Source organism: Haemorhous mexicanus, chromosome 2 (assembly GCF_027477595.1).
Source record: "Haemorhous mexicanus isolate bHaeMex1 chromosome 2, bHaeMex1.pri, whole genome shotgun sequence".
NCBI classification, from domain to species: Eukaryota; Metazoa; Chordata; class Aves; order Passeriformes; family Fringillidae; genus Haemorhous; species Haemorhous mexicanus.
Window position 1 is genome coordinate 79,016,276 of NC_082342.1, and position 22,764 is coordinate 79,039,039.

Consider the following 22,764-nt stretch of genomic DNA (forward strand, 5'->3'; position numbering starts at 1 on the left):
TCTAGGAATAGACTTGAACTAGAAATCATAGGATACAATCATGATACATGGACTTCTACCAAAATTCATGAAACTATTTTTTTTCATTATATCCTGACATAATAATTTCAAAAATAAGCTTCTGATTTGCAGAGTCTCACTTCTTATGCTTTAGAAAAGACTTTTTTCTTTTTAGTAATTTCACTGTCCCTAAATTCCCGCTGCGTTTGAAACTTGGGATATCTGTTATTTCAATAAATTAGAATGGGGTTTGAGACTCCTTACATTTAATTTGAGCTATTGATACTATAAGAAGAAATTTACTTGCAAATTTAGGCAAAACTAGCCTAGGCAAATTCAGAATACGGCCTAAATGTAGTTTCTGTGATGTTTCAGAGCAACTCAGTTTGTGTAAGCCCCTGGGGCCTTTTTAGATTATTGGAAAGATCTACAGGCATGGAATATCCCAAGGGGTAAATTCTAGTGTGAAAGAACAAGTTTCTTTTGGGGAACACCCAAATTGTGAGACTTTGAGGTGCTCTTTCTGTCTGCTGACCATCAGCAGAAGGCCACAGACTCTATGTTATTATATTTCCTTGGAGGGATTATTTTCATTAGAGGTGCTGAAAACAAAAAACAAACAAACAAAACAAAACAAAAATTAGGGGAGAATCAGCTTTGGAACCAGCATGCTTGTCAAGCCCTTCAGATTCTCTTTCAGGGTTGTAACTGTGGGTCAAAATGCCCAAAACGGAAAAGTTGTGTGAGAATTGTGGCCTGAATATGGGAAATATTTTTAATACTGTTCCATGATTTTAAGGCCTTTAGCTTCTGCACTTTTGCTCCTCAAGTACCTTTTGGTACTGTATTTGAGGAGTACTATACCTTGGCACAGTACCAGTACAGTACCAAGTTTTTCCCTTTCTGTTTTTTTTTTAATTTCATGAATTACAGAAAGTGAAAACTTTATGCATCAGTGAATTGAATTGCATAAAACTCCCATAAGGAAAGAAAATACATCAAGATTGATGAGATTGATTATGCCAGAATTTGATAGGTGAACCTAGAGCTCCCCAATCCAAAATCTGTTGGTGAAGAAAGAATATGTTAAGTATAAATAAGATTTAATTTCATTTGTATCAGTACTGTATATTTAGTTGTCCCATTTTGCCACAAACAAAATATGTTTATTGTATACAACAAGTCTGGAAGTCATCAAATTTCCTGTCTTGGAACCAGCTTAGAAAAATCCATAACAGAGGAATATTTTGCTTTCAATGGACTTTGATGCACTCCTGGGCTGAATTCAGAAAGTAATCTGTAAAATATACATTGTTTCAAAGTTCTAATGCTTCAATTCTCTGATGGTACAATATGTCATCTTTTGCCAGCTTTCAATTTGTGAAATATCAGCAACACAAATCTTAAATCTTTAGAATTTTGTTGGAGTCAGTCTGAATAAGCGTCTTATAGAGGTATGATGCAAATCAATAAAAACTTCCATAGCATTAGGAATGTGTCCAAAGCTGGTGTCTGAATTACTGGAACCCTATCTCCCATCAGTTTCTGAGTCCAGCATGTACTCCAGCAATAGCTAGACCTTCAGGCAGATTTGAGACTGCATTGCCTCAAATTCCCTTTTGCTGGAGCCAACCTGAAGCCACACTTATTGTGAAAAGTCTCTGATTTGAACACTGAGGCACAAAAAGTTATGTAACTTACCACTGCCTGTGTGTTAGGTTTCAGCCAATAGTCAATTACCTTTTTCTTCAATAGAGAAACATATTTAAATTATACAACATCAATTTCTAAAGCACTACTGAATGACTCTTCTGCTTGATTTCGTTTTTTTTTTTTTTTTACTTCCCCTAAATTTATATACACTGGTTTTTGGACATGCCATATTTTTAAGTAGGCACAATGCAACAGAGATTCTACATTCCTCTTTTCACTGGTGAACATGGACCAAGACTTTCTTCTTGCTACATATTATTTGCAGGTTCTGAATCATGCTAGAAATTTGTATTTGTTCCTTTAATTTATAAACTTGCTATATTTTTTTTTCCAAGAAAAAAATAGCGACAATTTTATGATGAATATGATTTTTAAAATTTCTAATTTGTTATTCTCATAGTATTAGTTTTCAAATCAGTGACATGGAGAGAAACAGGATATGATATTATTATCCAACTTTCTCTTGCAAAAGATAGAATGGAGGAAGCATTGAGATTTTCATTTGATATCAACTTTCTTAACTTAAAACGCACAGTGCAGGAATATTAGCTATCTTGCTGTTGCTTTTGTGAATTTTTTGTATTACAAGGGAAACATGACGCATTACTGGGATATTTTAAAACACTTTTGCTAATTACATATTTATACAGAGTGATTTCTGTATCCCTTAGGCTTTAATTAGTTTCTTTGCTATTACTTGTAAGTTTTTAATAAGATACTGAACTTGCTGAAGCTTCTACTGGATATGATTCTGTGGGTAAATGTTTGACCTTTTTTTCCTCCCAGAAAAGTAAGAATAAGCAAAAGTAAATAAGTATCTCACTTTCTCGACTTTGTTGTTTATTTTCCAGAAGGCTAGTGTGAGGTGATTTCCAGTGGGTCCAACACAGTTCTGAAATGAGTCCAAGAGACTTACCTCTGACAGTCCCACCCAGCTGATAGTATGAAATTGTTTTCCTGTAGTGAAGATTTGCATTTCTATAGAAGTAATCTATCAATGAGATGGTATTCCTCCTGTAACATCTGGTTGAAACTGAGAAATCAGTGAGAAGACTTTATGCACTGCTGAGCACTTGCCAGAGGAAAAATTTAAAAAGCAAATGTTTTCCCTATTATCTTCCACAGCCCTTGTGTTCTTCATCTCATTTTTATCTCATATCACAAAAGATGTTATTTTAAGTTCAGAATATTAGAAGAAGAAAAAAGAAGGCAAAAAGAGAAAGAAGGAGAAGAAACAAGCAGGAGAGAAAAAGGAAAGCAGAAAGAGAAAGAAGAAAAAGAAGAAAAAGAAAAAGAATAAGAAAAAAGAAAAAGAAAAAGAAAAAGAAAAAGAAAAAGAAAAAGAAAAAGAAAAAGAAAAAGAAAAAGAAAAAGAAAAAGAAAAAGAAAAAGAAAAAGAAAGAAAAAGAAAAAGAAAAGAAAAAAGGGAAAGAGAAGAGAAAAGAAAAAGTGTAAGTAAAAGAGAAGTTACTAATTATGGTGTTGCAAAGCATGTTTTTTTCAGCAAGAGAACTGATTCATTCCAGCTCTTCCTCCCACCTCCAGCAATCTCTTATGTTTCAGCAACACAATTTGCTTTCCCTTAACTGTCAACAAAGATACTAATAGCATCATAAAGTATTTCAATCAAATTATATGAGCATATCCTATTTAAAAAATATAAGTTTACCATTAACCTGAATTAATTCAGTGGTTTAGTTAAGCATGGTCCATAAAAACATGTACACTAAGACCACTTCACCTGACTTGATAAAGGAGCACTGAAATCATCTTCTCTAGGCAAGAACTGCTAGTCTGTTTTCATTGTCATCTCACTCATTTCCCCCACCCCCTCCCCCAATACAGTAATTTAATCCTTCTTAAATATTATTTTCTCTTTGAGGGACCACCATCTATTCTCACCATCTTTTCTCAGGTTATAAGTTATGCTCTGTGATGCGTCCATTGTTGAGCTGCGTAAAGCCAACTGTGTTTGGCCTGGGGAAATTCCTGGCAACCTCTCACAGTGGCCACCCTTGCTACCAACACATAACTCCTTTAGGAAATTATCTGCACCAACAGTCTTTTTTTTCAGCTGAACACCAAGAAGTAAGAGGCAAAAGGGTGGGTGTTTGGATCCTTAAATATCAAAAAACATGTAGGAATGTATCATTATATTTGCTTCACCTAAAAGATTGATCCAAAATTAACAATTAAATTTTCAAGCCTCCAATTTCAACTACCTGAACTCCCCAGGTGATCCAATGAATCCTAAGAGAGCCATTTGAGTGTATCTACCAATGTGAGCAGTCCAAGAATTCTACCAAATAGTCACCTTAGCATGTGACGACTGTTATGATAGATAGGTTCCTCCATTCTGCCCTTATGTTAAAATGTCTTCCTCAAATTAAATTATGTCCTCATCAGAGAGCTCTTTTTTTTCTCCCTATTCTCTTAGAATAAGAAAATATACCTGAGAGAATACACATTTTATTTTTTGGGTTTTGATCATTGTTGGCAATAATTATTAAGAGCAGGAATTTATGGAGAGAAACGTTCAATAGTTGTGCAATAAATGCAATACTGGGCACACATACACCCGTTATTTGCACATTTGCTACTGGGACAGAATATCTGAATGTATTAATCCTTTGTAACTATGTACCATTAAGAGGTCTTTTTTCAAAATGTAAAGCTCTCTGCTAATTTCATTTCAAAGCAGCATAACATTTCTCTGTTTCATTACTAATTCTTCTGTATATACATTTCTTATCTTTTATTAATCACAAATAACTTTCTTAGATTTACAACTTGCTAATTGGTCTCCAAGTAATATACGCAGGTAGATTTGAAAACTAGTACTGAAACACAAGAAAGCTGTGCATTTAAAAACTAATGAATATCTGATTTCTGCATTCTCAATGCTTGGTCTCTTTCTCTGCAAATTATTATGTATTTTGTACATGACATATAAAGTGGTACAGAGGTTAAAAATCAGCATTCCAGTCAGCCAAGGGAGATGCATCTTGTTAAACAATGTTTCTGGAAAAAATAATTAATTTTCAAGGAAATAATTATTTATGCAAATAAAGCCAAATGTCTGAATCAAAATTCATTTATATTCTGTTTTCCTGTAAAGGAAAAATCTTTAAAGGAAACCTCATTGATTTTTTGGTTTTGGCAATAACACAAAACCACAAATGGTGCTGATAATTCTTAAGTCTACCTTGGGAGTCATGTGTAGTGTATTTCCATTCCTTTTGCAGTACATAATTAATTATTGTCAGAAAAAATTGATCAGGATTCTGCTTTAATTTTTATATGGGTCTTTTTGTTTAGGTGTACTCTTCAAAGAGTCAAAATCAAACTTATTAAGCATTCGCTGAGATATTCAGTTTTATTCAGACTCCCCAGAGTGGGTGGAAGAAGTTATAATTCATTGTAGGTGGTGCACAAGTAGACTAGTATTAATTTATTGTAATTTTGGCTATTTTAGAGTTATGCTGATTGCCTGGTTGTGTAAGCTCCTTCCATAGTCAGATGGGAGAGACAAGTATCTCCAGAGGCTTTTCGCCAATCACCTGAAATACCTGGTGTAAAAATCTCTTTGTGATTACTTGCTTATCAGATACACCCAAATTTACACTTTATTCTCAAGCATCTGATGAAGTCTGCCTAAGAGAAACTATCAGGAAGCAGGTCATGTTGGGTTTATTGCTATAATTGTATTTAAAAATGTTTTAACCAAAGCAATAAAATAACTTTTCCTCTGTTTTTTTTCTTTTTCTCTGAAACAACATTACTCTTAATTAAATGTTAAATAAGTTATAGATTGCTTCTGCCCTCTGGAAACAACAATTAAAAAAAAGAAAGAAAGAAAAAAAAAGAGAAACTGAACAGGCCACAGATTTTTTCTTAAAAATTGTCAGATGTTCCTTCAATAAACTAGAGGACATATGTAAAGAAGAAACAACCCATGTTTCTTCATTACACCATTCAAAACATTATACAGAGTTTGTCATATCTGAAGAGAATTTATCAACATCTCTTTAAAAGATCATAAGGAACAGAAACTTCTTAAACCATTTATTGATTTATTTGCTAGTCTTCACACTTAGATTTTTCATCCCCCGGTGCCTATCATAAATGTTGGCATCTCCAACAGAAGCATATTTTAATGAACCAATTTATGCGAGCAGTTTAAAATAAGTGCTGTGCTATGAACTTAATACATAGTGTAGCTTTTCACTTAATGGCTTCTGGGAATGTCATTACTTCTGCCTGGTGCAACTGAGTCCAATATGTAGTCAAATGACTAGCACAATATTTTTCAGTGACTAGACAAACATATTCATCTCATTCTCCTCCTTAATATAACTTAACATTTTTCCGTATTTGATACTTATAATTCTCCAAGATCAATAAAAGTTTGGGGTTTTTTTAACATCTGCCCTATATATTCAAACCTGAATCTTTCTTTTCTTCATAGTGGAAAGAAATATTTCTGGTATGCATAGCTTTTTCCCCTTGACGGAAATACACTGAACATATTATCAGGTTTATTTTCATTAGTATTTGGTAGTAGTAAAAATGTAGTAAAAAAACCTAGAACTGAACCTAGACATGAAAAGATGATAAATAAGTGAATAAAAAAAACCAAATTATTCTCCTGTCAGTGTAAGGCAGTGAAAATATGAAGTGGCAGGCACAGAACACTATGCCAGTTTCTTAAAGGCAATATTTAATTTTTAAATCCTATCAAAAGTTCTCCCCTCATTGACTTTAACAGGGTAATGACAAGAGTAAGAATTCTGAAAATCTTGTTTATTTGTTTATTTCTGGTTTGTTTTTTAACCTATTTCACACCATACACACCTGAAACCTAACTAACATTTTACCTGTTGTCTGTTGCAGTCTTTTTCACCAATGCAGTAGGTTATCACTAATCAGCTGCCAGATCCTCAAATCCAGCTAGTGGCTCACTCCTTTCCAACTGGATGAGAGAAATAGATGAAAAAGTTCATAGAGGTTGAAAGAAGTAGTTCATAAAGGTAGAAAGATCACTTACCAATTTCCATCACTGCCAAGACTTGGGAAAAAAAAAAGATTTATTGCCAATTGACATAGAGTTGGGTGGTGAGAAAAAAAGAGGAAAAACTAAAACACCTTCCTGTCACCGTCACTCGTTTTACACAGATGGAACTTCACTCATTCATTCCTGTGTCCTCAATCTCCTCCTTTGCTTTTGCTACTTCCCAAGTAGCGCACAAAGGATGAAAGATGTTGGATTATAGTTAAGTTTGTAAGACTTCCTCTCTGCCTTTCCTACCTCTTCATACTTTCCCCTTGCTCTGGGGTGGGTCCTTCCCACAGATTGCAGTCCTTTGGAAAGAGTCTGCTCCATGCTGGGTTCTCTGCATGGACTGCAGTTACTGTCAGAATTTTGCTCCAGAATGGGCCCTTCACGGACTGCAGTGTGGTAATTTCTTTCAGTGTGGTCCTCTCCGTGCATTGGAGAGAAATACCGGCTCCACTTTGTTCCTTTCCATGGGCTGCTGGAGAATATCTACATTTCTTGGAGTCCTTCCTCCACTCCTTTTACTCTTACCTTGCTGGTCATAAGGTTGTTTCTCTGTCTGCTGGGCAGCATTTTTTCCTTTTTTTTGTTTTTTTGCATTACAATAGAAATGTACCACCTTGACTACGGCATTCAGTTGTGCCATTCAGTGGGTCTCCTGGATCCCTGTGGAACCACCTGTGATCAGCACTGGGCACGTCCTGATAAACCAAATACATCAAAATATTGATGAATAATTTTTTATTACACAAGAAAACGCTCTCTATATGATTGCAAACCTGTACTGGAACAGTGTTCAGTGCTTCCAAATAGTCTGTTTAGAAAAGCTAATCTTAGCTTTCAGTGTTGAAAGGCCCCACACTCCACAGGGCCTTTCCCCAACCTCATGGCCACTAAAGACCACTTAAGACAAACAGAAGATAACCCAGCATGCTGGTCCTCTGAAACCTCTGAAAACTCTGCACTTCTGGTGAAGAGAAAGGAAACCAAGTAATACAGATGCAGGGGCTACAGACCTTTCAGGCATGTACAGAAGAAACGTAAGTCTTGAATTAATTAAATTTAAAGGTTATTTTTAACTTGAAATAATAAGGCTAAACAGATTCTTCTGATCCTTTAAACAAAAAAAAAAATACATGAATTGTTTTTAAACACATCTGATAGACTCAGGCATATTTATAAAGAGAACATTATACATTATATGACATCAATAATAATTTACTGGTGAATGCACCCAGAGATGTCATTTAATAAGTTAATGTGAAAAATATGCAGCTTCTAATTAATATTACTGCTTAGATAACTAGGCAAACTAAATCACAGAAATTACCAAAATTTTTATACATAATTTTGTTTTTAACTTTCTGTGCACTCTTTTCACTTGCATCTTTCACAGGTCACAGATTCTTAGTCTTTACAGTGCTACAATTTCCTTTATAAATGTAGAATCTTTATTTGAACATAAGCAGCAACTCCCTGATGTTTAACCTTTAATTCTTTGCTTTTTTCATTCCAGTCAACTAGCAAATACAGCAGGCATTTTTTTTCTACTGCTGAGTAAAGCATACTTTCCGATATATCAAAATTGTTTGTTTCAAGTTTGTCCATTAGTGCTCTGAATCTAATAACCATGCAACATATTGACTCATTGCACTTCCTTAAATATCAGATCTGGCAGCCTTATTCTTTGCAAAATACAATTTCACAAGAAAGAAAACATGACACAAGTGTTTGCAATCTGCAACTCAAATTTCATCACCCTTAAGTAAATACTTTTCCTTCTAGAGAAGAAAATAATTGCAATTGGCATTCTTTCTGAGATAGAAAGTAATGTAATTACACTAACTAAATTAGAATAGGATAAACTGCAAGACCCCATTCCAATACATTTATTTCTTGCAGATTTTTTTGGGGAGTTACAAATCCTGTCCAATAAAGGACTGAATTATGTGTCCAGAATGTTGTTCCAAATTTAAAAGTTTTCTCAAATTTGTCTTATATTTTACTACTGAAGAATTAATCCTCTTACAATGGGCCAATACTTTCAAGTATCCTATTCTCAGTAAAATGCCAAATGAAATTAATAGGTAGGGCATCATTATTAATACTAGAATTATTACTAATCACCATCATATCATCATTGTCATTATCATCATTATCATCAGTATTGGTATTAGATGAAGAATATATCCACCTAGGTGATGCATTTAAAATAAGCAACCTTTGTAGGTTTTAAGGTTTTCCTGTTTACCACATGGACAAATTAACCCCCTTAGAATATTTTTATTCTCAGACTTTAACTATGATTTTTCATATATCACAAAAAAAAGAAGTGCTTAAAAAACAAATAAAGAAGTATAAAATCACAAAATCATAGAAGAATGGAATCTAGTCCACTCTCCACTACAATGGTTAGGGAAATCTTCAACTAGACCAGGTTGCTCAAAGTTCCATCCAACCTGGCCTTGAAAAATTCCAATAATATGGCTTCTACAACTTCTCTGGGCTACCTGTCCAAGTGTTTCACCATACTCCTGGTAAAATATTTCTTTCTTATGTCTAGTCTCAATCAACCCTCTTTGAGTTTCAAGCCATTGTCCCTGTCCTACCGCTATCAGTCCCTCTAAAATCTGTCACCATCATTCTTATAGGCCCACTTTAGGCACTGGAAGGCTGCTCTATGGTCTCCTTGGACCCTTCTCTTCTTCAGCTTTAATAAGCCAAATTTCCTCAACCTTTCTTCACAGAAGGATGACTAGAGGATGGGCTGGCACACTGTGTATAGAGAAGGAGTCTGGCAGATGGAAGCTACTGAAGTCAAGGTTTCTACACATCTTGAATTTACACTCTGATTGTTAATATAAGCTGAAACCTGTACCAGTGCATCTGTTTTCCTCTCATTTTCAGATGGATCAATAGATAGACAGGTAGATAATAGACAGAAAAGACATCTATTGTATGCACAAATCCCTTCTCCTTTTTGCTGTCATTTATGTCTTAAGCACAATAAAAATGAGTCATGATTTCTTAGCCTTGATGGGTATGAAGACAAATCTCGAAAGCAAACCCTACTTTTTAGAAAATTAAAGACTTGAGGAATATCAGAGTATAATTTTACTCTCTTTACAGAACGAGATGTATAATTTTCAATAGCACAGAGTGCTGTCATACAAATGTTTGAGAAGTGTAAACTTATAGTGATCAGTGAGAAAAAAAGAAATAGCTTCCATTAAAAAAGATACTTCCATTCCAAAACACTGTTGATCATCTTTGTCAAATACAAGACATTCTGTCAAAATGTTTTTATTTCTACTGAAAAGTTCTCAAAGTTCTTTTATTCAGGTCTCTCCTTATGTTGTCTCAAGTCTTCAGTCAAGGGATGGATGATTTGTTGGTGGATAGAAGTGGAAAAGGACAGGCAAACACCATCTATAATTGTGATTTTATTTTTTTTAACTTAGATCAATTTGGCATGCACAACTGCTATGCCCAAACATTGGTACATCTAAGCTACCCCTTTATAATGGAGAACATTATTGAACTTACTAAGACAAAATTCTCATTCATATGGTGAAACAAGGGAGAGCTGACAAAGTGTCAGTAAAAAAGGCAATGACAAAATTATAAAATAAAGATAATTATATCTGGCAGCCCATGAAGGAAAATAAAAAATTACAAAATAAATCAGGATGAGAGGAAAACTGGAGTTCATCTAGGATTGTAGGAAAAGTGTTTAGTGCTAGCTAAACGTTAGTCAATTTAATGACATTGGAAAACAAATGACAGATTTAATTAATTAAGGAATGAATTGACAAGGGTGCTTAACTTGAAAATCAAGACAATTATTTACCTGAGTCTATTTTGAGAGAATATTTTACAAAAGAATTTAGATAAATACAAAAAGAAGAAGAGGAAAAATTTCTATTTGATTTTTTTAGGTTCAGAAAACCTAAAGCTAAAGGATAAAAATATGAAGAAATTCCATCTTGTAAGACAATTATCATAAAGAAGAAGACAGTCAATCTTTTCCATCCACTGGAAAAAAATAAGAAAATCCCTTAATATGCAGCACAGGATATCAAGGTGTAAGGACCCTATTTCCCCACTTCCACAACTCCATAGGTAATTAAAATATTGAGATAAGCTAAAGATTAAAAAAACTTACAGAAGTTCATTGAAGAAGTTAATGCTTCTTATAACCCTATAAACTAACAAAGGAATTATATGGATTAGGATAAAGAAATTAAAAAATGGCCATTTATAAATGCACTTATTGTTACCTACAATTCTCTGAATTTCAGCTGTCTAGAAGATAAAACTATAAGAGAATTGTGTAGAATTTCTTTAGGCTAAGAGAAAAAAAAAAGGTTAAATAGTCTAAATTAACTTCAGAAGTGAACTTTTTGTCTCTATTACCTAAAGAGAACTGCTTTCTTTATGGGATTTTTTTTCTTTGTCTCTTTGTTTATTCTTAATTGTAGCATTTTTGTTAGTGTGCAGATTAATATTACAGAACAGATGGAAGACTAACTGATTTTAAAATTTGTGTTGTTCCGCTTGTCAGACATATTAAACTGATAAGTTTAGAAATATCTTCATTTGGGCTTTATCACAGGATCCTGCTCTTCAGTAGACCCATTGAGAATCAGTATCCATAAAAAAAGACCATGCAGTAATTGCAACATCTTTTCTGGGGTTTGTTTTGGCTAATTGTATGTATCTAATTGAATATTTCCATGTTCCCTAATGTTACATTTATATTATTTATTTGAAAGCAGAGTATCGAAAACTGTTATTTTAGTTTCTGTTACTATTCTGATATGAAGTGCTTCTCTTAATCAGACACAAGAGCAATGGTTTTGTATTTTATTTCTAATAGCCCAATTTTCCAAGAAAATGAAGAGCCAAAGAGAATATTCTGATTGCATGTCTATTTTCATTCATTTGAAAAGATTCTTTGATACTGTTTTCTTCCTAAAAATTTGTTGCAAACTCAATGACAGTAGGCACTACTAAAAATTTATAATTGTAAATCAAGACCTACTGTTATTTCAGATCTTTACTGAAGTTGAGTAAAATGTTCTGCATAAATCCAGTAGGTATATATTTTATTGCAAATGTTGTTTGGTTGTTAGGTTTTTTAGGGGGGGTGAGGTTTTTTTTTATTTTGCCTATAAAGTTTGCAGAAATAATCATTCTTAAATAGGAGAAAATCATCTGGCATTACTTATAGAAGCATATAATTCTAGTCAGGAAACAATGTGAGACATTCAGGAAAAAAATTACAGGAATGCTCTGAACCATAAATATACACATGAATATTTCCTTTTTGCCACTTGAGAAAAGACCTACGTGAATGTGGTGTAATTCAGGGAGTTTTTGTTAGTCTCAGAAATAACAGTTAATGTTATTGAGTTAATGATCTACGAGTGACTGAGTAAGCCAGGCTGTTACTGTTCATGATGAAAAGACCTACTCAATAAATAGCTTGTAGTTATTTACCTGGTAGGATAGGTTGCTTGCCCTAGTAAGTAACTTGATATATCAAAAACATACCAGGCTGAGTTTACAGGCTTTTATTAGTATTTCTCTAAATTTTGGTTAACCTATAAAAGAAACACAGATATTTTTAAACCAGTGTTCATTATTATTGAGGGAATGTTATCCTCTTTCTGCAGTTTTATTAAATGATTTGAAGCTCCGTTCTATATAAATAATTGAAGCACATAAAGAAAGTGAACTGAAATATTTAAGGCAACTGAATTTAAACTTACAATGTAATCAACTCAAACTAACTTGTTGCTTAAACAAAGAGAAGGGAAAGATTCAGATGTCTAATAAGCCTCTTGCTCTTAGAGCAGTAAAGCTCTTCCATCAGATATTGAGACACACTCAGTGCAGAAATGAGGTGTATCAGTGCCTGTGCCTTATAACTACACGTTCCAGACTGCACTCATGAGTGCGCTTCTTCTTTTTCCATTGAGTTTTCAATCTTTGTTTGTATTCAGTGATACAGACTAAACATGAACCACTGCCAGCATGGATTTCTTTGTTAAAAACAAAAAAAGGATGTGAATCCCATCTGACAGGAATAAACTGAATACATTTTTCCCACTACCTGGATCAGGGTTTTAATTACCGTATTATTAAACACATTTGCTGTTGTCCTTCGCAAGCAAGTCAAGAGCATTCATTGCGTATATCCAAAAGTCTTGGTAAAACCCTTCATTCAATGAATAGTTTTAGGCTTTGAATCACTGCTTCAGAGGCATTATTCATTCAGGGTTGCATAATAAAGCTGATGGATTTCAGCCACTCCTTTTCCAAAAGAATAATAATGGATCAAAACCTAAAATAAGATACATTGTATGGTTAAAAGTGGAAGAAAGGTTAGGAGATAGGCCAAGGAGGTCAGTACAGCAATAACCCAGACATAGCTTAGAATAAAACCCTTAATGCTTTGTTAAATTTAGTATTTTACTTTGTAGAATATTGTTATTTATGTTGCTAGTGTCTGTTAAATACAGACTTCAGAAACTCATTAAATTCACCATTGACTATACAATAGTTTTTTAGTTAAAGCATCTATCAAAATCAAAATTCAAATGGGAATTTACACTTCAAATAATGAAAAAAACCTAGAATTTTTTGTTGGTTTTGTTTTTATTTCGTAGGGTTAAAGTATGTATAGCAAAGAGTGTTCTAGTCTGATAGAAGGATAAGACACACTTTCAAAGAAAGCGTTGGACCTAACTTTCAGGAAGCGAGTCTGCATGAATCCATAATTGCTAACATCTCTTTGTCATTCTTTTAAATGAAATGAGTGTGCAGAAGTTATGTCATTTAGGGGGTTTTATATGAACATTTAAACTCTATGAGATTTGGGGATATTTTTTCAATAGAAATAAGAAAAAAAAGTTTCTAAGGTCATAAGATTAAGATTAACTTTTTACAGTGTCTTTTTGAAATACTCAGGTGTTATTTAAGATATTTAAGTAATCAATACAATTTTAAAAGCATTCTGGGATCACCAACTTCTCCAAATTCTGTTTTTAAAAATGTGTGGTCCTATTAATCCATCCTTGATCAAATTTTAATATTGCAGAGGATATACAGCAAATAATTGTACTTCATTACACCTAATTTTTTGGTTGAGCATTGCCAAAAGCGTGCACAAAATTTATTTTGAAAAAAACTACTATATAGATTTCTGTTCTTACTAATAAAAAATATTTTCACACATATTTATAGACGTGTTTCATTTCAACCAAGGTAAATAAAAATTATAACTTTATTTACTTGCAAAAATTTGGGGTATTTTTGTTCCAAACTTGATTAAAATTGGTGGGCATATGTTTTCCTATTTGTATAGCACAAATTGGCTCATCCAGAGAATACAGTATATTATGACAGTTTTCACAGCTGATTGAATATGTCAAGTGGTTTGGATTAGTCTGTATCCATTTCCTTTTAAGTCAGTACAAATCCAAACTGCATTTATGCATTCAAAAATGTTCTTATCTAATATTGTCTTTGAGGAGAAAACTTGCTGTCCAAACACCTGTTGCTGATATTCACTGCATTTGAACTGCAGGAGTGCAGACATGGAAAGTAGCACTGCAGCAATGACAGATCTTGGAGGTAGATAAAACATGATTTCCATTAGTATTCATTAAAAGGAGAGGAAGAACAGGGCAGAGAAGAAAGGAAGTCAGTCTCAGATGGAATTGTTTGAAACATGTTTGGTCAGCACGGATAAGCTTTAATATTTCTGTGCATGTTAAATTATTGCCAAAAGGGGTATTTCCTTTATTTGAGTACTTTGTAAAATTTTTACAAGATAAAACCAGACCAAAGAAACCCTAGAAGTTACACTTTCAGCTGAAAACTTGCTCTGTTGGCTCTGCATTGGATTGCTACCTACTTTTGGATGTGGTTTTATGTTGCTTACACTTTTCAAAGGTCGCAAATTTTGTCATTATGTACATATTTTTCACCACTGAAGCAGAAAAGAAAATAAAAGCTTCATGCAATCAAAAAAAATGAAGAAAAGACATTCTTCAGCGGGACTTTTGTTCCTTTCACAACAGAAATGCAAGCGTACATAAAGCAGAATTTGAAAAAGGAGAAAAGTTCTTAATGTAGTCCATAATTCATTGCCACAATCAAAATACTTATTTCTTTTATAAGAAATTGCTGGCCCTTTTCACAGAAGACTACTATTTTACAAAGACAATTATAGAAGCAAAAGGAAATACTGAGACTGAAAAGAAAATATTCACACATAAATCCAAAAATGCATTTAATTACCGAAAATGACAAGTTAGAAATTTGAGGTGTCATTACTATTTGTTATATAGAAAGCTATTAAATCATAGGTTTACAAAGTTGGCTTTTTCAGATAAATTAATTGCTCACTATATTAATAAAATTACTTTTGATTTCCTGAACAGGGAATTCAGAAAAGGCTTTTATGCTAAATACTTGTATATTTTCAGACTAAATAGCTCTGGTATGCAAATGTAATTCTAAAAATTGCAAAACAGCTACCTGCACCACCATCCTGCATATTTATTAGTGGAACTGTAACGCAACATACCATAGTAAAATTATATTCTTTAAGTTCTATTTGCAATTTAAATTACCTTAACTAGAATGGTAAAATTGCTGGAACTTTGTTCCTCTTTGATACAATAGTGAATAAAAATTATTCTGTGCTAGATGATTTATGCTGACATTTTAACTTCTTGTTCAAAGGAAAAAGCCCAAAATACTTTTCTTGGAAAATTTTTACATAGGAGCTGCCAACATATTTCTTGACATCAGCATGCAATTGTATTTTATTAGTCCATCTACCACAAGAATTCATAGTTGTGGATACAGGGAACTGTCTGAGTAGCCCCAAACATTCTGCTACTTCTGCCTGTCTCCTCAGCGAAGATGAAGTCTACACTGTCCAAAGTGATACAGCCATTTTAAAAAGCAGTACCAAATAGAGGTCCAGCTTGATCAGAAAATATATGGGTGCATCTAATGTGAAAATACAGCAACAAAATAGTAACATTTTCTACAAGTTATATTTCCTCTTAGTTTTTCTTTTTTAAGCATGTCTTCAGATAGGAATGAACTCTTAGACATGACTGGCTGACAATAAAAAGGTGCAATAAAAAGCTGTTTGTTGGTTTTCGGGTTTTTTTTTTTTAATTCACCACTGACTTTACTAATGCGTCTTTTTCATTGTATATTGCATTTTAATAGGAATTACAGAAATTTATCTAGGAATATATTTAGAATTAAAACTCACCGCTGTAGTAGGATTGGAAGTTCAATATTAGAAAGCAAGCAAACTTTTGGTTTAATTTGGGAAAACAAACCTATGACTTGAATCTTACTGCTCTTGCTGTTTATTGATTCAAGTTCAATTACTTTTGAACTACTGGCATCCGACTCAGATATCATCTTTACTATATTCATAGACAGAGATAAGTTCTTCTGTCTTGCTTGGAAGCATAGAATCTTGAAAGTCTTTATTAGCACTACTCAACCATGAGCAGAAAACAAAAATAAAAATGTGGGTTTTTTCTAATATTTTGATCTTTTTTAGGCTCTTTGCTTACATTCTTGTGCTGCTTTTAAGTCATTAGGCTGCTACTGGAAGCAGTCTTAATTCCAGTAAAATACTGGCTAAAATATCTGAACACAGTGCAAACACGCAGAGAAGTCCATGTACATATTTTTCACCACAGAAGCAGAAAAGAAAATAGAAGGTTCACTCAATCAAAGGCTGATGATATGCCTTTCATTTGCAGTAATGACAATAATCAACACAAACCACTTGAGATACGCATTACTGGATTTTCTTTTCTGGCTTTCACTAATGCTAATTATTAAACAAGTTACAATTTTTTTCTCTAATGCTATAAAATATCAAAAGAAAACAAAAACAAAAGCAAAAAACAAAACCAAACCAAAGCAAGAAAAAAACAATCACATGAGAAAAAACCCACACACAATGTTTCTGATTCAAGTTATGTTGTAATTAATTAGGCATCAGGTTGATTTCTGTTCTGCCTGCACAGTTCTCTTGCCTAAAAATACCAGGAACACTTCTGTATGGCTTTCTGAATTCCTCTATGGGAAAAAGAAGAATATGTTTTACACCACCCCACTTGTCTGCAAAATATGGACTAGCCTGGTGACAAATGGAATCAGGAATAAAGAGAAGGATCATAGTTGCTATTTTCTCCTCCATTTTTTCATTTTTCTTCCCTCAACCCTCCTCTCCTTAGAGTAATTGTTGACAGTGGGAATAAGGATGAGGTTCATTTCACATATCTTAAGTCATCTAGCATAAATCATTTTATTCTTCCCTGAAATCAATGAAGAAGTGTTGACACCTCTGCAGGTGAGTCATTGCGCCTTTCCAGCAGCTTATCTTCATACCAGATGAATCACCTTCCTGATTTCCTCTTTTAAGGGACTACAGAGAATTCTGCTCCAAGTTCTGTTATGCATCAAAAATACTTCTGTTTAAAAATAGTGGTGTAAGCCCTAGCCAAGCAAAGAATTTCTTAGTGATTTTACTTCTGTACTAACAGTTATTTACTCTTGTGCTTTGCTGCTTGAGAGTAATGTAGATTAGACAATATTTTTGGTTCGATTATTCAAGATAGGTTTATCACAGATGCTATCTTCTGTTTCATATTGATATAGAAAAGCAACCTCATTTTGCTTCAGCAGAAATCATACAAAATAACAGAGGAAAAATCCACTAAGAAATGAATATGCAATGCAAGCACTGAATTTATTTTTGTGCTTAGAATGATATGTACCTCTCAAAATTGGTAATACTCACAGAATATGGTTAAATTTCTTAGGATTCACCTGTCCCTGAGCAAATGCCTACTAACAAAATTACTTGCCAGTTTATGAAATGGTTGATTATAGAACTAGAAATTCAGTAAATATAAAACTAAAATAAAAATGTAATGATTTTGGCATATTAGATATGAATGCTTAAAAGATGAAAGAGATAAGTGAATCCAGAGTGAGTTTTGAAATTTCTGATTACTTTGAGTGCTGATAAATTGTTTGAAGTATTCTGATTGGACTTACTAGTATTTTCCTTCCTTAGACCAGGGTGTTTTAATTTCATTAGAGTCCTGCCAGTCTATTCTTCCAGCCTGTCTAGGTACCTTTTTGCCCACTCCACTCCCAAGTCTGGAATAATTTGTAAATTTTATTTTAAATATTGCCAGCACAGGAAGAACCTATCTGAGCAAATCCAGAGGAGGCATTAAAGGGCTGAAACATTTCTCCTATAAATAAAAGCTGAGAGAATTGGTATTGTTCTGCCTGGAGCAGAGAAGGTTTTAGGGTGATTTTATTACAAACTTTCAGTACCCAAAGAGTGCCTACAAGAAAAATGAAAAGAGATTTTTTGCAAGAGGACCATGGGTGAATGTTTTCAAAGTGAGAGAGGATAGGTTTAGATTAGATATTAGGAAGAAATTCTTTCCTGTGAGGGCAGTGGGGCACAAGAAGTAAGTTGCCCAGAGAAGTTTGTGTTCCCAATCCCTGGAATTGTTCAAGGTCAGGCTGGATGGGGCTTTTAGCAACCTGGTCTCATGGGAGGTGTCCCTGCCTGCAGCAGAAGGATTGGAGCTAGCTGATCTTTAATGTCCCTTCCAATCCCAATCATTCTATTCTCTTCTGTTTCTATAGACCAGAAAAGTAAAAGGTTGAAGACAATAAGAATGGTAACAATCTCAAGCATATGGTAGATTTGGATTTTTATAAGCTTCTATTATTCCTTTATGTTATGAAGGACTCTGAGATTTATTTGCTTGTTTCGTAATAATGTAAGTTTATATGATGGTTTAGTGTGTAAGTACATTAACAGACTTTAAATACCCAGCTAGATTATTTGATACCTTATCAACAAAAACATTGCAAAGTGTGTCTGAATCATGTACTTGATACAAACTATAAAAGAGGTGTAAACAGAATATACTTGTGGTCCTATTAAAACAGATTAACAAAATAAATAAATCAAAGCAAACCAATCAACACTTATTTGATCATATTTTTAGAACAAGTTCCAGAAAAAAAATATTTCCTGCCTAATTTATCTCAATTATAAAGAATTTGCATTATGATATTTTGCAGGCCTACAGTCACACATCTGGTAACATATTATAAATTCTAAAAATACAGGCTACCAGTTAGTATTTCCTTTTGGAGCAAAGAGAGAAGTTTATTAAGAACAGGCTTTATTAGATTTTTGATCAAATAACATCCTTGCTGGGAAATTTCCTCTTGAAATTATTTTAAAGAAATATAGCAATGTATTCCTATGATTGTGACAGATATTAGAAATAAGAAAGACAAAGATATAATACCTGGATGCAAACTTAATTAACTCTCTCTCCTCTTTAACATCATAGATTTTATCTTTGTTCTATCTTTTAATTCATGTACTAATGTCTACTCAAACCTTGTGTCATTCACTAGTCTTCATTTAATAGTTCTGATGAGACAGCTCAAATCGTTAATTCCGTTTTAGCAACAATTCAAATAGCCCATTTTAATTAATACAATCTCACCATTAGTAGTAAAGGCTAAGAAAAGCATTGAAAATTTCTAATATTTTTTTAAATAATGACTCCAAAGTTCTATTTTAATTAATAGATGTTTATGATTATCTTTTAATATGTGTTCTCAACAAATTTGATTCATGAAAGATTCTAAAAGGGCTCAGATGGGACAATTTCAGTGCTCCTTTTTTCATACATTTAAATAAAGACATGAATTCATATTGTAGAAAATAAAATGTCCTGCTTCTTGTCAGTGAAAGCTAGAATAGATATCTGCTAAAACTTTATACAAAGAAATTTAAAACCTACTTTGACCTAGTGGCCAAATAATACAGAACAACTTTTCCTATTCAGCAGTACCCCCTGATTTATATCTGCAGGTAACAACACCTAGAGACTAGGACAGCACCTAGTGGGGGAAAAAGGTGGGGAAAAGAGGTTCTTTGGACTGGCAATACTCATACTTTTCTATGAGTATTGCCAGTGACATGCTTCATGAGGGCCTAGGAAGCACAGATCAGATTTACAGCCACTAATTCTTTTCTTCACAAAAGGATAGTTCTTTAATATTTCATAGGACCATATTTGTTCAGCTGGGGCTACGTAAAGATTTTGCCAAAACATTGCCCTCAATTTCATCTTTTTAATTCTCTAGGGCAGATTTTTCTCACTAAAAAATTTGATGACATTCTCATCTCATCAGTCTGCTGTGTTTGATTTCACTAGATACACAAAGAGCTAGTGTTCTCAGTTTCCTAGCTAAATAACATTTTGTATAAGCAATGAAACTAAATTCAAACATTAAATATCGCAGTCTGGAAAAGAATTAGACACCTCCCAACCTTGAGATCTTTTTCGTCTCTGTCCTACTTCCAGATAAACAAAATTTCTATCTTTCAAGTTATCAAATGCATAATTGGATCAAGAGTAAACAAATCTGATATGCACATTGTATATTTATCTTGTCCTGTGAAATCCTCACCACACACAAAAAAAAAAAAAAAAAAATATCAAGAGTAATAGGGGAAATATACCATTTGAAAAGGAATCAATTCAGGTAAAGAAAACATTGGTGCATGAAGGAAAAACATGCAATTTCCACTTGTACTTTATACTTCTACTTTTTTTTTTTTTTTTTAAATAGGATAAATAGGTGGAGGAAAGAAGAATATTATTATTACTATGTTCAGTTTTCTCTTAAATTGTGTGTTTGCATCAGGTGCAGAGTCACTATTGCCCTCAGAGTTTCAGACTTGATTGAAGACAAAACTCAAAGCACCTTTCTCCAGCCGTCTTCAGTCCAGGCTCAACTTCTGTCCTGATAGGGGTACCACATCCAAGAAACCCAGGGAAATGGGGGGCTGTGCTAAGTACATAACTGTTCCTGTCTGCCATTCCTTAGTCTCCTAGTTCTTCCCTGCTCCATCATGTGCTCTTCCCACTTGCTGAAGCGTTGGGATTGTGATCTCCTCTCCTCTCCTCTCCTCTCCTCTCCTCTCCTCTCCTCTCCTCTCCTCTCCTCTCCTCTCCTCTCCTCTCCTCTCCTCTCCTCTCCTCTCCTCTCCTCTCCTCTCCTCTCCTCTCCTCTCCTCTCCTCTCCTCTCCTCTCCTCTCCTCTCCTCTCCTCTCCTCTCCTCTCCTCTCCTCTCCTCTCCTCTCCTCTCCTCTCCTCTCCTCTCCTCTCCTCTCCTCTCCTCTCCTCTCCTCTCCTCTCCTCTCCTCTCCCCTCCTCTCTTTTGAGACAGCCATGGTGCTTTCTCACAGTAGCCAACCCTATCCTCACTATCAAAACCTTGCCACATGAGCCCAGTGCAGAAAGATAAAAACTGTAACATCTAGACTTACAATGACAAGATGAATTCTGTTTCACTGTAGTGTGTCTGAGTAATGAACTCTTTTGGCAAAATGTTCAGACACCACACAGATTAGCTGTGTTCTGCAAGCTTAAGTCACTGCAAAGGAATTATTAGAACAGCTAGAAAACTAGCAAGAAGTAAAGGATAAAGAAAGGATAATTCGTCTAGCTTCAGCATTTTTAATGCATTCCATTTTCCCAATGAATAATCTTGTGAAACATCCTCATCATAATAGAGCTCACTCTTTATTAAACAGGTGCTTAAAAGCCAGAGCACTTGAAACTCCTGATCTAACTAGGAGCAAAGAGCTCAGGAATCACAGTATTATGCTTTGGAAAAAAAAAAAAAAAAACAAAACTAGACTAAACCAGGATGAAAAAAAACCCCAATTTAAATTAAAATAACTTCTCAGGTGAGGGAAGGAAGCAGACAAAGAAATTCAATTATGGAAGGCTGTAATTACTAAAATGTGAATAACAAACCATATTTTGGTTATAATATTTTTTTAATCCTCTTATTCTTATCCTGCCATAGTCATATTTGTTTGAGTAGTAAAGTTTGTTTTTCAGAGGACTGATTCTTATTGTAGGCTTAGAATGTCCATCCTTAAGAAAAGATTCTTTTTCGCTATGTAATCAAAACCAAATGGAGTTTTTATTCTTCTGTAGCATCAAGTTCCTGGTTTTTGCACTGTACATCGTTTAGCTTTAATTGGAACAGTCTGTATCATTTAAAGGGTGAAATGTTCTAAAAAATTTTCCATGCAATGTCTGCTTTAGAATCACTGATTGAAGAGGTAATTGTGGGTAGTGGACAAGCAAATCTTTCAGGTAAATGTAATGCAAGAACCTGTAATAATTACCAAAACAATTTCATCAAAAACTGAAAGTACAAATTCCATTAGAAAATTCTAATCCAACTCCTAAATCTCCAGATTAAAATGCATCAGGACTTAGCCTTTAACTGGTCCATATTGGAAAGAAATATGAGGACAAGGAGTCTGATTAATATTATTCTATTACGAAACTTCATTTATAATAATTCTAGGTATTTCAATTTATTTTATTATTCACTTTGGAACATTGATTCTGTGATCATTTCTAAGACAGATATAAGCATATGATTTGTTGGACAGCTCAATTATACAAACATTACATTCGCCTTTAAAAATGCTGTCTGAAAATTCATAATTGCAACAAAAAACCTGCTAGCATCTGTAAGATATCTAATATGAGTACACAACCATGACTTGCAGGAGTAAGAAATTCTAAAAGTATACTATTACTAAAAGAATACACATTACTAAAAGAATAAAAGACTTCAGAGTAAACTTTCTCTAAAATCTTGCCTGACTCTTGGCCATATTCAAACTTTTAGAGTCTCTGCAGAGTAATCTGAAGAAATAAAGGAATCTAATTTTTTTAGAAGTTAGAGAAATTTTCCTCTTCATTTTTTCTTTATGCTGTGGGTTGACCCTGGCTGGATGTCAGGTACCCACCAAAGCCTCTCTGTCTCTTCCTCCTACAAGTAGACAGGGAGAGAA